Here is a 12,509-nt window from a genome sequence, read left to right on the forward strand (position 1 = left end):
TTTATTGAGGTTTAATTTTTATACCATAGAATTCACTCATTTTAAATATATAGTTCAGTGTTTTTTTTTCTTAAACATTTATTTTTTAGGCGTAGATGGACACAACACAATGCCTTTATTTTTATGTGGTGCTGAGGCTCGAACCCGTGCTAGGCGAGCACTCTACCGCTGAGTCACAATCCCAGCCCTAGTTCAGTGTTTTAAAAGTATATTTATAGAGTTGTGCAGTCATTATCACAGCCTTACAACTTTCTTTTTAATTACCACCCCCCCACCGGAAATTTCTTGCACATTAGTATTCACCAGCTTTATTCCCAGACACAACTTATTAATCTACTGTCTGTCCCTTTTCTGGATATTTCATATAAATGTTCAGAATAAGATAATACAATATGTGTTCTTGGTATATTGCGTCTTTTACTTAGCTTAATGTTTTTAAGGATTAATCATATTGTTCCAACGTTATTTGTTGAAAACACTTTATTTTCCTGTTGAATTACTTTGGAACTTTTGTTGAAAACTTGCTCACCAACTTCTAGTATAGTCTTCTTTTGGGACTCTGATTATATTACATTAATCAATATATGTCTTCTCTTAGGCGAGTATCACAGTTTTTTGATTATTGATGCATAGCAGGTCTTGAAATTATATCCTCCAATTTCACACTTTTTATTTTTTGGTCTTTGAAAGTTTTTTGCAAGCCAGTTTGTCATTTTCTACAACAAAAAAAGCATGCTATGATTTCAAATGGAATTACAGTGACTATAAAGATTAATGTGAGGAAAATTGACTTCTTTTTGGTGTACTAGGCATTAAACCCAGGGTGCCTAATCAATTAGCCACATCCCAAGCCCTTTTTATTTTTTATTTTGAGACAGGGTCTCGCTAAGTTACCTAGTTTCGCCTCGACCTTGGCAGTCTTCCTGTGAGTCACCATGTCCGACATCTGAATAATATTGAGTCTCTCATTCCTTAAACAACCTTGTTTATACCATAGGGAATGAATAGCTGCTTCATTTATCTTCATTTATGTAAGTCTTTTTCCAGTAGTACTAGAGATTGAACCCAGGGGCTTGGCTTACATGTGCTAGGCAAATGCTCTACTGCTGAGTTATGTCCCCAATCATTTTTCAAATTTTATTTTGAGACAGGGTCTCAGTAAATTGCCCAGGCCGGCCTTGAACCTGAGATTCTTCTGTGTAGTTGGGATTATTGGCATGTGCCACCATACCTGGCTTTTCTTCTTTTCTTACATGTGAGAAGGCAAGTCTCAGAATGGAGGGTGTGGTATATCACTTCTTCAGTGAGTTTTGCCTCCTGGTATTCATGCCCTTGGGTAGTCCCCTCATAATAAATCAGTATGGGTCTGTGTAACCAGTAGGATGCAGCAGAATGCAGAGCTGGAAGGCTTTGTCATGAAAAGTGTTGCAGTTTTTGCCTTGGTCCCTATTTGATGCTCCCAGTGGAGGAAGCCAGCCACCATATTGTGGAGACTCTCAAGCTGTGGAGGAGGAGCCAGCAGCCCATGTGGAGAGGAGCCAGCAGCCAGCACCCATTTTCCAGCCATGTGAGTGAGCTACCTTCAAACTGGAGCCTCAGTCAGCCCTCAATGAAAGGATGAGAGATCTTGAGCCATAGCCACCTATCTAAGGCACTCCCAGATTTCTGACCCACACAAACTATAAGAGACAATGAATAACTCCTAGTGTTTAAATCTGCAAGTCAGAGCAGGTCCATGGTAAGGGTTATATAGCAACCAAAAGCCAACACTAAAGACTTGAGAGAGGAAAAATGAAGACATGGGCCACTGTACTAACCAATCCTGAAAGTGCTTACTTCTTCATTTCTGCCATTTATTTGTTTGTTTATTTATTTAGTGGTATTGGGGATTGAACCCAGGGCTTTACATGTGCTAGGCAAATGCTCTGCCATTGAGCTGTGTCCTTAGCCGTTTTTAAAATTTTATTTTGATACAGGGTCTTACTAAATTGTCCAGGCTGCTCTTGAATTTATGATCCTTCTTCTAAGTTGCTGGGATGACAGGAATGCATGCAACAGTGATTTCTTCTTGATATCATCTTTCTGAATCTGATGATTGCTGGGCTGTTTTTGAACTTTTAGTTCCAAGGTTGCTGATGGGTCAGTTCTATATTTTATACTGGAAATTCCTTCTTTAACTTTATCTAATATATTCTAATATTTTTGTAAGCATTCAATTCCTCATTAAATTCCTTTTTAAAAATAATTAATGTTTTTGGTACCAGGGATTGAACTCAGAGGCGCTTAACCACTGAGCCATATCCCCAGCCCTTTTTATATTTTATTTTGAGACTTATTTTTGGTCTTGCTAAGTTGCTTAGGGCTTTCCTGAGTTGCTGAGACTTGCCTTGAGCTCATGATCCTCCTGCCTCGGCCTCCTGAACTTCTGGGGTTGTAGGTGTGTGCCATCACATCCTGCTACTAAATTCCTTTTTTCTTTTTAAGTTATAGATGGACACAGTATCCTTATTTTGTCTATTTATTTTTATGTGGTGCTGAGGATCAAACCCAGTGCCCCACTTGTGTGAGGCAGGCGCTCTGCCACTGAGCCACAACTCCAGCCCTAAATTCCTTCTTAAAACATCTAAAGTACTTTAGTTTTCTGCCCTGATCCTTTCTGGTATACTTTCATTTACCATATGAATCATTCCAATGGGCCTTTGGAGACTATTTCTTTATGGGTTAAGTTATAAAGTAATAGAGTTTAAAAAAATGATTGTATTCTGGCCGTTTTTCTTGTTAGTGGTTCTTTCATGATCTCATACCATTTTTGAATGAGCTAGAAAAAAGCATATTCTCTGTAGGAGTGTGAAGACAATATTTATTATGGAGATAATATGGTTGGTTATATTATCTAAGTGGTTTAAATAGACAACAGTGGCCCTGCCATTTCATTATAAGTTTATTTTTTCAGTCCTGGATGTACATCTTTACAAGTAGTTTAATTTGGAAAGTAACATTGTCCAAAATGAGAAATTCTGTGAGTACTTTATTATTTTGAAATGAATGTTCTAGTTGAAATTTAGTTTGACCTGACTTCACAGTGTTCTAAATTCATTACTTTAGCCATACTATATGGGATAGAAATTTGCTGGTTGGTATATTGGAAATAGGATTCAAACTTTTTATTTTTTTTTTATTTTTTAGTTGTAGTTGGACACAATACCTTTATTTTGTTTATTTATTTTTATGTGGTGCTGAGGATCGAACCCATGGCCTCGCACCTGCTAGGCGAGCACTCTACTGCTGAGCCACAATCCCAGCCTCAGGATTCAAACTTTTTAAGGAGAATTTGCTCTTGATTGGAGTTACTCTCAATCATTAAATAAATCTTTAAATGCTTTCTTTAAAAAATTGAGTCTGGGAGACACTGGAGAAATTGCTTCTTTTAGGATGTGCTTTTGTTTAGTAGAGAAGACTCTCAAACTTATAATTGTCATAAAATTGGAGAACCATATAGCTGAAGGAGTTGGAAAACATCACTGTGATATTTAATCTGGGAACTAGTCAGGTATTTTAAAAAGTTAGGACAGTTGGGGGAACTTCAGATGCTTGGGAATAAATCACATTAGCATTTTAAAGTTAGTCATTTTTATAAAGAGAAAAAGTTTTTTTTTGTTTTGTTTTGTTACCAGGGATTGAACCCAGGGCGTTTAGACACTGAGCCAGATCCCCAGCCCTTCTTTTTATTTTTGAGACAGGGTCTCGCTAAGTTGCTGAGATTGGCTTTGAACTTGTGATCCTCCTGCCTCAGCTTCCTGAGCTGCTGGGATTACACATGTGCATCACTGTGCCTGGCAAGAGAAAAAGTTTGGTGTAGCAATTTTGAATGCTGTATAGACATATCAGTAGCAGATGTTAGAATTCTGTTAGTAATCCTAAAGTAAAACTAGTTCAAAGAGTAGAATATTAAATTATTCAACAGTTTGTATCCAAATCATGGCAAATATCACCTTCCATTTTATGATTTGGAATACAACCATGAGTTGTTTTCTTTTTCTTTTTTTTATTTATTTTTTTTTAAATTTTTTATTGTTGGTTGTTCAAAACATTACAAATTTCTTGACATATCATATTCTACACTTTGATTCAAGTGGGTTATGAACTCCCACCTTCACCCCATAAGAGTTGTTTTCTTAAATAAGGCTTGTTATGTTCTTCCTCTGCCTTCTCAAGTTGAGTTGCTGGAATCTAGTCTATTTTTACTTGTGGATCTACGTACTGAAGCCATCTCTGATTTCATGCTCTGGAGATCAGCAAGAGATCTTCTCTTGTAAGATGAGAATTGTGCAATAGGTGACTATTAGAAGAGTAAATAAGTTTTAGTAAGTTGGTAAACATTTGTTGAGTGAGATTTTTTTTTTTTTCAGTAAAAGCATATTGTACCAAATGTCTGGAACTATGATTGAAGAAACTTCAATAATAAATTCAATGGCTGACTGATCACCTGATAAGTAATTGCTAAACATTTTTTTTTTATAATGTTATTGGAGCTTTATTTGCTGTATGTTTTGTTTCAAAATTGTTTAGTTTTAAAATTCTTTTTGGGTTCATTTAAAGTAACATGGGAAATTTATAAGTTATTAGAAATAAATCAGGACTGTTGGATTTTAAAAAATGTCTTACAGGGCTGGGGATATGGCTCAAGCGGTAGCGCGCTCGCCTGGCATGCGTGCGACCCGGGTTTGATCCTCAGCACCACATTCAAAACAAAGATGTTGTGTCCGCCGATAACTAAAAAAAAAAATAAATATTAAAATTCTCTCTCTCTTAAATATATAAATAAATAAATAAGTAAACAAAAAAAAGGCATTCTGTCCGTCTACAACTATAAAAAATTAAAAAAAATGTCTTACAAAGTAAATTATATCATTTTTGTTGTACAATGGAAGTGGAACAATATTGCTTAAAATCCAAATTGAGCAACATTTAAACTTCTCAGGTCTTTGCAATCTGCCTCAGGCTTGGATTGGAAAGGTTATTTATTTGTTAGAAGATTACCTTTTGCTAAACATTGAAGAGGAGACCCAATGACACTTTTCCCTCCTCAAAAAAAGGGGTGGTGGTGGAAATAAACACTAAGTTGCTCATTAAGTGGCCAGAGCTTTCTTATATTTCTGACTGGCCATTTGGTGCGGTCATTCTACTTGTCCCCTCTGGGACTCTGGTTTAGAAAGTGACCATATCAGATTTGTTTGTAAACTGATTTAAAAATTTCTGATAATTATGTTTTCAAGTTGAAGTTTGATCTTATTTTTTGGTTACATAAATGCATATAATAAAGCAAAAATTGAGTTTCAGATTGTAGGAAGTGTAACTGAAGGTAGGAAAAATGCAGTTTGTTCTTTGAAATAGGTATACTCAAACTTTATTACTTTTATCTTAATTTTAAAAAAAGTTTTAGCATTTTTTCCTGTTTTGTCTGTGACTCCTACTCCCACTTTTTCCTTTGAATCCGTTTAAGTTTCTTAGATTGGGGTAGATAGCTATATGGAACATTACCTATTAGTTGGAGAGCCAGTTAGGTACTTTATATTGATTTTGGAGTAATGGGGAGGAGGGAGAAAACAAGGAAATTTCACAAGAATGGGAGATAGGGTATGATAATGTATTTGTTACTATTTCCTCTAAAAGAAACCAGGGATTCATGGAGAGATGACTGATTGTAGACCTGGGACTGGACGTATTCAGAACATTTTGTCATACCAGAAAGTAAGAAAGGGAGGACAGAGGCTTGAAAGGCTTCACCAGACTGATTGCTCACTGGACAAAGTGGGCAAATAAAAGGAGAAATATATGAGGATCAAAACACATCAACTACATAATGCTAAAACTAATAACAATAAACACCTTCCTGGTCATCTTTGGGAAATACTACAGAATCCAGTTAATTCTGAGAGCAAGGGGAAAAAATCAAACATTGATCTTGCAAAGCTGTCCTGGAAAACCAAATGCAGTAATCCTGTCCTTATCTGTGGCTTTGCTTTTTGCCATTTTGGTTACATGAAATCAACCTCAGCTTGAAGATAATAATGAAAAATTTTGAGAAATGAACTTCGTAAATTTTAGTTTGTGCACTGTTTTGAATAGTGTGATGAAATCTTGTTTATGTTCCATCCAGGACACGAATCATCCTGGCATATCCACACTGTAGCCTATAGTCACTAGTAGCTGTCCTGCATTGCCTATGTTCAAATAACTTTTATTTGACTTAATAGTGGCCCCAAAGCCATATATTAAGAGCAGTGATATTGGCAATACAGATATGTCAGAGAAGCTTCAAAGTACTCCCTTTAAACGAAAAGGTAAAAGTTCTTGATTTAAATAAGGAAAAAAATGTATGTTTTGAGATTGCTGAGGTTATGGTAATAACAAATTTATTTGTAACACTGTGAAGAAGGAAAAATAAATTCATGCTATTTTTGCCGTTGCATCTCACACTGCAAAAGTTATGGTTATAGTATGTGGTAAGTGCTTAGTTAAGATGGAAATGGCATGAAATTTTGAGGGGGAAAGACATGAATAAAAATCTCATTCTGACAGACAGTAATGAGTTCTGCCAGAAAGCATGAACCTATATACAATGATTTATTGTTTTAATCTCTTATTGTGCCTAATTTATAAATTAAATTTTATCATGCATGCACACACACACACACATACACATACACACAGTATATTTAGGGTTCTGTATACTATCTATAGTTTAAGGCACCACTAGGAGTGTTTTGGAACATATTCCTAAGGGAGGGCTACTTTGTACAAGATTTGAAGAATATGTTAAAAAACACTGTGGTGTAATATACAATCAATAAAATTTAGAAAGGAAGAAATTCTACAGGGCAAGTGTTTGGTATTTTTTTCAACAAATGACCAGAGGAATTGACTCCAGAGAGCTATAAATTAAAAAGCACCTCTGGGTGCGGTGGCGCATGCATGTAATTCTAGTGGCTCAGGAGGCGGAGGCAGGAGGATTTCAAGTTCAAAGCCAGCCTCAGCAATGAGAGGTGCCGAGCCACTCAGTGAGACCTTGTCTCTAAATAAAATACAAAAATAGGGCTGGGGATGTGGCTCAGTGGTCGAGTGCCCCTGAGTTCAATCCCCAGTTGCTACCCCCCACCCCACACAAATAAAAGACATTAACTAAAATACGATGTAGAAATCTTGTTTGGAATGATACTGATTCTAAACAATTAATTGTAAAATTAGTCTTTGGGAGATTTGAAAACTGGCTATCTGGTACTAACACATTATTGTTAATTTTTAAGGGTGTGATGATATTGTGTTTATGTTTTAGAACTTCTAAATATTAGAACTTACAGTAATATTTATAGATAAATTATAACATTTACTTAAAAATTTACTTGAGAGTCTGGATTGAGCCCTGGCATGGTGGTGCCTGTAATTGGGGCTTCTGTGGAGGCTGAGACAAGAGGATCACAAGTTTGAGGCTAGCCTGAGCAATTTAGGGAGACCCTAAGCAACTTAGCAAAACCCTTTCACAAAATAAAAAATATAAAGGGCTGGGGATATGGTTCAGTGGTTAAGTCCCCTGGGTTCAGTCCCTGGTACCAAAAAAAGGGAAAGGGCTGGCAATATATACAGCTCAGCTGTGGAACACTTGCCTAGTTAGTATATAGGAGACCCTGGGTTCAATCCCCAGTACAGGGGCAGGAAAAAATCTGGGTGGAAGGGATATGAACTTCTATTACCCAAAGTTCAAGAAAAAGCATGAATATTGTATCACATGTAGGTATGTTAGAGTTAAAAAGAAACTTTTGCTTTAATCTTAAAAAGGTTTAAAATATTTATATTGATTTATTTATGATCATCTATAGTTAGGGCTCCACCTGCACCCCAATATTGACCTATCTAATTTATTTATTTCTTAGTTGTCAGTGGGCCTTTATTTTATTTATTTGTATGTGGTGGTAAGAATTGAACCCAGTACTTCACACATGCTAGGCAAACACTGTACCACTGAGCCACAATCCCAACCCACTAAGACCCATTTCTTTGTTTTTGGTACTAGAGATTGAATCCAAGAGTGCTTAACACTGAGGTACATCCCAATGTGTTCATTTTCTTATTTTGAGATAGGGTCTTACTGAGTTGCTGAGGCTGGCTTGAACTTGTAATTTTCTTGTCTCAGCCTTCCAAGTCACTGAGACAGGTGTGCGCCACAAAGCCAGGAGACTCATTCCTTTTAATGATATTTGCACTGGTACTAAGGCAAGCTGTATTGAACTTTTTTCGTATTGTTGCTGAACCTGGGCTTCAGACTCTCAGGTCCAGACTCTCATGTTGTTTGATCATTGTTAATAGCTTTAATTACTCTTAATTGCATGTTTTTTTGTTGTATTATTTACTTATCATATTAACTTGCTTTACTGTTGAGGATTATATTGTCTCTGCCTTTAGTAAATGAAGGGATTTACTGTTGTTTTAGAAACTTGCTCAAGTACCAATAAATTTATTTTCATCAGTTTTTTTTCTTGCAGCTAATAGTCATTGCTGTTCTTCCTCCCATCCCCTCATAGAATATTCCTAGGGATTTAGTCTTCAGAGTTCATATCTGTTGCAACTGAACTGAAATTTACCAGTAATATATATGTCCCCTTAAAAAAAAGTTTAAAGAAAAATATAGTGAGCCAGGCACAGTGATGCACTCCTGTAATCCCAGAGGCTTGGGAAGCTGAGGCAGGAAGTTCAAAGCCAGCCTAAGCAAAAGGGAGGCATTAAGCAACTAAGTGAGACCCTGTCTCTAAATAAAATATAAATAGGGCTGGGGACGTGGCTCTGTGGTTGAGTGCCCCCAGTTCAGTCCCCGTCCCCCGCAAAAAGAAAAATGTAGTGAAATCTCCAGCCCTCATATAAAGGACAAGAAGGCTTGGATTTATGAAGTTTTATAGTTTTTAAGTCATGGAATCATGTAAAACTTAGAGTGGCACTTTCAGCTTAAAGTGCGGACATATAAAATTCAATCTTCAGATTCAGTTCAACATTTAACAAATATTTGACTGCCTATATTTATAAGTATAATAGAACTTGAAAGAATGGAACATAAAAAAATCTTGCTAGCATTAAGCATTTTGGTCTGGTAACACAGAAAATCAGATAATTAAGTTTAAGATGATTAAGATAATCAGACAATTAAGTAGTGTGTCAATGTATAAGTGCCCTGGAGAGGGAGGAAAAAGTGGCAAAAGGGAATGAAAAGATGTGGTGCATTGGTGTCTGTGAGAAGAACTTTCTAGACAGAGCCAGTAACAAACCACAGAAGCCCTGGGATGTGCAGAAGGTCTGGCACAGAAGGGATAGCAAGGAAGAGGGGAGAGGCAAGCAGTGTTTCTGGGCAGACTTTGGCTCTTACCCTGGGTGAGATAATCATCAGAGGTTTTTCAAACAGGAATAAAATGATCTAATGCACATTTAAACAGGCGGTGTCTTGGCTTCTATCCTGAGAATATAAACATCAGGGGGACAAGGGCAGATACAAAAAGACTGATTATGAGACTTGATCAGTAAGTCAGATGAAATATGGTATTGGTGCAGTGTGGTGGCAGTGGAGAGAAGTAGTTGAAGTTTGGATACATTTCTAAATAGAGTTGCCAGGTTTTGCTGCTGGACTGGAATTTTGGTTGGGGCTGGGAGGTTTGTGTAAGAAAATGTGTCAAGGATGACTCCAAGATTTTTACCTGAGCAAGTGAAAGGATGAAGTTGGCATTACTAAGATGGGAAAAACTGTAGGTCAAGGAGGAGAGATTACCAGGGGTTCAGTTTTGGGATATGCTTAGTTTGAATAGCCTATTAGACTTAAATAGAGAAATCAGATAGGCAGCTTATTATATTTGGTTTGGATTTCAGTGAAGAAACTTGGCTTAGAGATATAAACTGGGAAATTACTTAGCATATAGATTGTTTAAACCATGAAGTTAGATAGGATCAACAAGGGGATAAGTAGGCAAAGAAAAAGGGATAAAGGACTAAGTCTTGGGTACTAGCATTAAGAAGACAGGAATTACCAGAAACTAGTGAAGTGTAAGGGGATTAGTCAGTGAAATAAAAGGAAAACCAGAATGTGGTGCCCTGAGAGTCAAGGGAAGAAAGTTTCAAGGAGGGAGACAGATCCACTGAGTCACAAAAAGGTCAGGTGAAAGGAAGGATGAAGTGACCACTGGGGGAGAATGTGACTTTGAGGAAGGCAGTTTTGTGGAATGGTATGGGCCAAAAGCCAGATTGGTATGAGCCTGAGAGAACAGGAAGAGAGAAAGTGGAGATTAAGAATGAAGACAGCTCGTAAGTAGTGCCTTAAATGGAACAGGGAAATGGGACAACATGTGGATGGGGAGTGGATTTCAGTTTTGTTGTATTTTGTTAAAGGTTGGAGAATTGATAGGATGTTTGATGTTGATGAGATTGAATTTAGTAGAGGGAAGACATGATGACAAAGGAGGAGCGTTAAGAATTTTTGAAGCAGTGTCTTTGGGGAAAAAAAATGGGTTCCAATTACCACCCAGTTTGGGAGCCTTATCTAGAAGCATGAAAAATTCATCCAGAGTAAAAAGAGAGAAGGTAGTAATTACATGGGCAGAGATTCAGGAAGGAGAACAGATTTTTGTAAAATGTGGAAAGTTTAGTACTTAAAAAAGTTTAGTACTTACAGAGTTTTTGTGAGCATTAAATAAGTCAGCACTTGGGAAGGCATGATTACCAAACATAGTGCTTAGTGAGAATTGACTCCTTAGTACTCACTTAAAATCACTACAGTAACTCTTTGTAGAGGTAACTATGAAACATTTGGTGTATGAGATTGTGTAAGTTTATAACATTTGTAAAATTCAACATGATTCACATGACCAGTTTCCTTCAGTCACTTATATGAACAATACTCAGAAATACTGGCTTTTCATTCAAGTAAGATCAATCAGTTGGTAGTTTCTAGTTATGTCATCTTTTTCTTTGCAAAGATTCTGGCCACCACAGGTGCCAGTCACACAGAATATCAACTTTAAAGCACATTTCATAAAAACAAGTTTTATAGTTTTAATCAGAAACAAGGTAATTTTATGTGTTACAGTTTTGAATAGTTTGGTTTTGTTTACTATGTGTGTAAAAGTTGGTTTAGCAAAATTGTAACATTGTCTAATAGAAAATGAAATTCTGTGTATAAGTTGATTAGAAGTAGCAGAGAAATTATATATAATATATATACATACATACACACACACACACATAAGTTAGTAATTGCAGTTTTAAGACCAGATGTAAAGCAGGGGAAGATCATGTGGGACTAGTAGAGTTGGAACCAGAAGATACTTGGAAAGTCTGTTCAAACAATTACTGACTTTAAGTTATGTTCCTATTTTAAAATAAGATCCATGGGCTGGGGTTGTGGCTTAGTGGTAGATTGCTTGCCTGGCATTTGTGAATACAATAAAGGTATCGTGTCCAGCTATAACTAAATAAAAATAAAATAAGACCCAAAATGTGAAAATCCATAAGAACATCAGTATCAGTTTTGGGTGAGATAGGAAATGAAAAGGTGAAAATGGGGGATAGGAAGAAGTCTGATGAGAGAGCCCAGAGCATCATCAGAGAGATAGGGTTGATGGAGAATCATCAGATCTTGGTGATTCAGACTCCTGGGTGCTTACTGGGTTGTAGGGTAAAAGTAACAGGGGTGAAGGCAGATTTGTTAAGAAGATTTAGAATATAAAACCCTTCAAAAGACCTTTAGATGATCTGTGGGAAGTTGGACACTAAAGAGAGGAAGGTTAAAGAGAAATTGATTTAAATCAAAGGTTGGCAATTGAAAATAATTTAAATGTACTATGTTTGAAGTACCTTCATAATTCAACTAAATTTTTTCATGAAATTATACTTTCTGGTATTCCATGTTCAAAATTTGAAAAAAGAATATTCTAAAATATAAAATGAAACCTGTAGTCTAGAAAGACATATTAGAATAAGGGAAGTTGTATGCCATAAGAAAGATAAAAATATTATATATTCATAAGAGAAGGAGACTACCTTCAGAGGATATTTTAGATCATGGCATGCTTTATTAGGTAGTAAAGAGAAGTGTCTTTACATGGCATAAATAGTTCAGGTTAGCTGGGTGTGGTGGCACATGCCTGTAATCTGGAGGCTAAGAAAGGAGGATCATGAGTTCAAACTCAGTGAGACTCTGTCTCTAAAATACAAAATAGGGCTGGGGGTGTGGCTCAGTGGTTGAGTGTCCTTTTTTTTTTTTTTTAGAGAAAGAGAGAGAATTTTAATATTTATTTTTTTTAGTTTTCGGCGGACACAACATCTTTGTTTGTATGTGGTGCTGAGGATCGAACCCGGGCCGCACACATGCCAGGCGAGCGCGCTACCACTTGAGCCACATCCCCAGCCCAGAGTGTCCTTGAGTTTAATATCTTGTACAAAAAAAAAAAAATGTACATCCAATAAATGACATTCAT

At 36.5% G+C, this 12,509-nt stretch overlaps 1 protein-coding gene across 2 annotated transcripts in view; it reads left to right on the forward strand.

Moving 5' to 3' along the window:
• The window catches only part of Ube2g1 (ubiquitin conjugating enzyme E2 G1), a 94,966-nt gene that overhangs the window by 19,713 nt on the left and 62,744 nt on the right, over positions 1–12,509 (forward strand). The window contains exon 1 of one of the 2 annotated variants that reach the window (XM_071603979.1): positions 4,410–4,493. The exons of the other annotated variant lie outside the window; for it this stretch is intronic. The gene's annotated coding sequence lies outside the window, so the exon portion shown is untranslated. Of the gene's footprint in view, positions 1–4,409; positions 4,494–12,509 lie in introns of those variants that run through there. 2 annotated transcript variants of the gene reach the window in all.

This window comes from Marmota flaviventris, chromosome 17 (genome assembly GCF_047511675.1).
Source record: "Marmota flaviventris isolate mMarFla1 chromosome 17, mMarFla1.hap1, whole genome shotgun sequence".
Classification (NCBI taxonomy): domain Eukaryota; kingdom Metazoa; phylum Chordata; class Mammalia; order Rodentia; family Sciuridae; genus Marmota; species Marmota flaviventris.